This window comes from Leucopleurus acutus (genome assembly GCF_964270905.1).
Source record: "Leucopleurus acutus genome assembly, chromosome: 10".
Classification (NCBI taxonomy): Eukaryota; Metazoa; Chordata; class Mammalia; order Artiodactyla; family Delphinidae; genus Leucopleurus; species Leucopleurus acutus.
This window is the reverse complement of record NC_139153.1, coordinates 7936507-7941787: the sequence shown is the minus strand read 5'-3', so window position 1 is coordinate 7941787 and position 5281 is coordinate 7936507. Positions and strand designations below refer to the sequence as shown.

Sequence of the window (5281 nt, the reverse complement as noted above, 5' to 3'; positions counted from 1 at the left end):
GGTGCCCGGGGGCGGGGCCGGCGGCGGCTTGCGGGGGCCGCCGGCCCGGGACCGACAGCCGGGCTGCCGGGCGGGAGCTGGGGACGCACGCGAGAAGCGACCCTAAGCCAAGGAACCCGCGAGGGCGGGGCCTGAGGCGGAGCTGAAGGGACCTGGGGGCTGGTATGGAGGAGCTAGGAGGGGGTCATGAGAGTATCGGGAAGGTGTCAGGGTAGGGGGAGACTGGCAAAGATCTCCAATTCGGGGACATAGGAAGAGGCCATGTGAAAGTTGGGGGGCTGGGATGAGGGAGCTGGAATGAGCACAGGAGAGCTGGAGGCGGGGCGCTAGAAAGTGGTTACGGTGGCGTTGGGGAGGGGGCTTGGGGGCTGGTACCGGCGAAGTAAGAGGGGACCGTGGGGAGATGGAATGGAGGCTGGAGACCGGCAGCGGAGAATTAACAGCGGGGTTTTACAGGGAGCTCGGAAGGGAATCTGGGGGCTGGTGTTCGGGGTAAAAGGAGGTCTGGTATTGGGTGTCTAGAAAGGGGCTGTGGAGAGGGGGGTGGGCGCTTCTACGAGGGGGTAAGAAAGGGATGTAAGGGGTTAGTGCCAGGGGACTGGGAAGGTGATATGGGGGCTGGGACAGGGAGGGCGAAGTGCAAGAACCAGGATGAGGCTAGAGGGACATCGGGGGCCGGAGCCGCAGGGTCTGAACAGGGGGCGGGGGGGTTGGGAGGGTCCCTCAGAAGACAGGGCTCGGGGGAGCCTACGTTTGGCGGGCCAGGGCTACAGGGAGAGAGGTTTTCCACGCCAAGGGGACGAGGGACAGGCGCCGGCAGGCAGCCCGAGCCGCGAGGGGCGGGCAGTGGGCAGGGGCTGTCCCCGGGGCGCGGGGGAGCGGCCGGGCCCGGGTAGGGCCAGGGATGGGGGGTGGGGGGCGGCTGCCGCGCGCCCAGGCCGGACGCACGCGGAGGCTGCGGCCGCGGGAAGGGGGTGCGGGGAGACCAACCTGGGCCCGGTCCGGAGCAGTGGGTCCGGGACTGCCACGGCCTAGGCGCCGCGGCTCGGTGCTCCGAGCGGCGGCTTCCCGGGCCCAGGCGGCGGCCTCGGCGCGGCCTCCATCTTGCTCGGGCTCTCCCCGGGGCGCGCTCCCGCGCGGAGGCGCGAGCTCTCGGGCACCGGCGCGGCCCGACGGAGGCGCGTTCCTGCCGCCGGCGTGCGGGGCGGAGCGGAACAGGAAAGGGAGCTCGGGTGTCCGCCAGTCCCGGAGAGGGGTCGGCACGGTCCCTGGGGTCCCCCAGCCGGAGCAGTAAGCCCCCGCCACAGTAAGGCCTTCTAATATGGGGGACCCCCCTCCTTCCGGCCGGAGCTGAGCGATTGTGGGTCCACGCAAAGCCCATGGGAACGCTGCAGGGGCAGAACGGGGTGTTAGTTCACCGCGTTTGAACTGATCCCTTGCTCCCAAATTACCTCGGGTACAGCCTACCACAGTGCCTGTCGAGTGGCACCGTTACGCTTCCAGTCCTTTGGGTCTTGGAGGCGTTGAAGGTTCCCAGAGTCTCCTAGGAAATCGCCAGCACCTCTGGGAGAGGGAACCTCCTAAACTGTTAGCGGCCCACGCCCGCGGTGGGGATTCGTTGGCCGCCGGTGTGTGGAGCTGGGCCTGGAGAGTGGGACACGGGGTGAGTATGGGGAACAGGAGAAAAGGAGGCTGGGGACGTGTTGGTTTCTCTCCCTACACTCTCCCAGTGCCTGGCATGAAGCGGACACATCAGGAGGGTGTGTTAAAGAACGGAGCATACCAGTCCAGGCAGTTTGCGGTTAGGCCCGAGAAAATGAGGGGACACTCCAAGGGAGCCAGTGCAGGTCATTTCTTCCCTGCAGTGAAATACCTTTTGGCTTAGAATCTGCCAAGATGATCTGGGTGGTCATCCAGAAAGCTCTAACTACTACTTAACTGTCTCCGTGACCTTGCACTTGCTCTCTGAACCTCTATTTCCCCATCTGTAAAGTGGGCAGATTAAGCCCCACTTCACAGGTGTTGAGAGGTGGTGAAAATAATCTCTGTTAGTAGGTTCCAAATACTGGACCATACACAGGGATCAGTCTGGTGAAATTTAGATCTATGTGCAAAAAACACACGTAATTATCATCATGTGAGGTTGCCACCTGTCTTTTTTCACCGGGGTAGAGGGACTGTTTTTTTGTTTTGTTTTGTTTTGTTTCTGAGATGATGTACTTCCTGCCTTCCTGGTATAAAAAATTCCGTTTTTTAAAGAAATAGTGATGACAGTTAATGACAGTTGTTCCACACACACCCCCCCCGCCAGTGGCTTTATTTGGCAAAATAAGAAACAGGCAGTGTTATTTCCTTCCAAAATTAAAAAAAAAAAAAAATGTGCAGTCCCCCACAATTTGGGGACCACAGACCCATGTGAAGTCATCTCACCTGAGACAGTATGTTCAATCAGTTTGGTTTCCTCTTCCACTGGTTCCTTGAAGAGGCATCCAGACAGTCTCCTGAGAACCCTAAGATCCCAGAAGCATGAGCTGGAAGGGGCTGTGAAGAGAGTCTCATTCTACACCTTCTCCCACTTGACAGATGGAGAACAGAGGCCAAAGAGAGGGATTGACTTGTACAAAGAGGTGAGTCCATCCTACCAATTCAAGTGATCAACCTGATTCATTAATTTTTTTCATCCACCCAATAAATATAGGCTCCTGCAATGTGCTCCTGCAATGTGCCAACACAGCTCCTGCAATGTGCCAACACAGCACTATGCTAGGCCCAGGGAGAAGATGGTGGGTAAAACAGATGTGGTCCCTGCCCTCCTGGAGCTCACAGCTTCATGGGGAGACAGAAGGTGCTGAGAAGAGGGGGGAGGGAAGTCATCCTCAAAGGGCACCTCAAAGTCTCCTTCTGTGGGTGCTCCTGGTGTGGGTACTGTTCTGAATATAAGTTACCGGAGCCAGAAGTTCCATCTTTTCTCCTTATTCTGCCATGAATTATTGTCTTTTTTCCTATCCTGCTGAGCCAAGCTAGGCACTCCAGGAAAAAAATATCACAGAAGTCCACTTACTACTCTCTCTCCAGGGAAGAACTGAGAGTTCTTGCTAAGATGGGCCCCCAGCTCCTCACTGGTTGCTCTGTTCTAGCTCTGCAGAGCGATGACACCCTGGAGAGAGCTGCCTGCCACCCACACCGCTTCTGACATCAGTACTTTGTCTTTAAAGAAACTCCTTTCCCCCTCACTCAGGCCCTGGATTTGGTGAGACTCACCCTACTCCTCTCCAGAACCGGGCAAATGATCAGGCCTGGAGAATGAACATATTCCATTGTTCTAGACACAACGATTGGGTCTGGGTGGGCCCATAGGCCAAGCCAAATAGTTGAGAATGATATCCAGGTCATTTGTTGCAGTTTACGAGAAAGAGATTGTTCCCCGTTTACTGAGTTTGTTGAGCTGGGGCTTCAGCTTCAACCACAGGGGGGCATCTTTGACACCCCAAGCAGAGAGATTGTCTAAGAATAAACTGAACACAAAGAGAAGCTAAGAAATGGAAAGAGACAGTCCTGGTGACATAATTTGAGCATCTGGATCCATCCATGCCTGAAGACCTGCTTCTGGATTGTTCTGTTAGGTAAACCAATGAATTCAGTTTTTGCTGAAGCCAGTTTGTGTTGGGTTTTTGTCACTTCCGGTCAAAATAGTCCCAAGTAATTTACCTACATCTCCCCCAACCCGGACTGGTGTACTGGATTATTTATATTGTAGAAAAATACCTGAAAGGGTGAGCTACTCCTGATATATTGGAACCCAAAGGCAAAAATTTGAGGTGCATCTCTGCCACTGTATGACCTAGGACAGTGATGCTACTCCTCACAGCCTCATTTTCTTCATTTATAAAATAGAGAAAAACATCCTTCCTTCCTACAAATGTTATGAGGATCAAGAGAGAGAATGCACGGAAAAGAGCTTTGTAAACTGAAAATGGCTTTATAAATGTAAGTGATTGTCATTAAATTTTAATAAGTGGCTTGCCCAAGGAGTAGAAATTACAGTGGTATTGGAAAGGCACTCTCAGAGCTATAAGTAGCTGGGACAGAATGTCTCCTCGTTTTCAAGACTAACCTTGGGGAGTCTTCCTTTCCTACAGAAAGGAAGTCTGAGAACTCTCCACAGGAAGAACAGAACAGAACAGTTGTGAGCTCAAGTTGGGAACTTTAGACCATGAGGCAAAGATGATCCTGGACCTGGATGAGAGAAGCCCCCAGGGCACTTCCAGCCAATATCCTAGCAGAGAAAGGTTTGTGACTTGTCAGATACCCTTATGCCTAAAGTAAATGTTCAGTTACCTTGAACGGTTATTAAGCTCTTACAGCATTCTAGCTCCCCTGATCTTTGCTTTAGATATATTATCTCATTTAATCTTCACAATAACCCTAAGAGGTAGTGTTATGGGCTGAATTATATCCCTCTCCCCCACCCCCAAATTCATATGTTCAAGTCCTAACTCCCAATACCTCAAAATGTGACTATTTGGAGATAGGGCCTTTAAAGAGGTGATTAAGGTAAAGTGAGGTGATATGGGTGGGCCCTAATCCAGTATCACTGGTGTCTTTTTTTTTTTTTTTGCGGTACGCGAGCCTCTCATGTGGCCTCTCCCATTGCGGAGCACAGGCTCCGGATGCACAGGCTCCGGATGCACAGGCTCAGCGGCCATGGCTCACGGGCCCAGCCATTCCACGGCATGTGGGATCTTCCCGGACCGGGGCACGAACCCATGTCCCCTGCATCGGCAGGCGGACTCTCAACCACTGCGCCACCAGGGAAGCCCACACTGGTGTCCTTTTAAGAGGAGATTAGGACAGAGGCTAGATGATGACCATGGGGAACATAGCAAGAAAGGAGCCACCTTCTGAGGGGCCTCAGAAGAAATCAAACTTGCTAACACCTTGATCTTGGACTTTTAGCCTCCAGAACTGTGAGAAAATAAATATCTGTTGTTTAAGCCACGCAACCTGTAGTATTTTATAATGGTAGCCCTAGCAAACTAATACAGACATGAACTGTTTTACACATGAGGACAATGAGGTATGCCCATTTTACAGACGAGGACACAGAAGTTAAATTACTTCCCCAGGGACTTCCCTGGCAGTCCAGTGGTTAAGATTCTGCACTTCCACTGCAGGCGGCACAGGTTTGATCCCTGGCTGGGGAAGTAAGATCCTACATGCCGCGAGGCATGGCCAAAAAGAAAAAAAATTACTTCCCCAAAATCACACCTCTAGCAAGTGA

At 53.3% G+C, this 5281-nt stretch overlaps 1 long non-coding RNA gene across 1 annotated transcript; it reads left to right on the top strand.

The window, feature by feature from the left end:
- The first annotated feature begins 1216 nt into the window (after nucleotides 1–1216).
- LOC309968061 lies at nucleotides 1217–4283 on the top strand. Its single transcript, XR_014326561.1, has 4 exons — nucleotides 1217–1663; nucleotides 2584–2627; nucleotides 3895–3987; nucleotides 4140–4283. It is a non-coding gene; the product is annotated as an uncharacterized lncRNA (long non-coding RNA).
- Nucleotides 4284–5281: the final 998 nt, after the last annotated feature.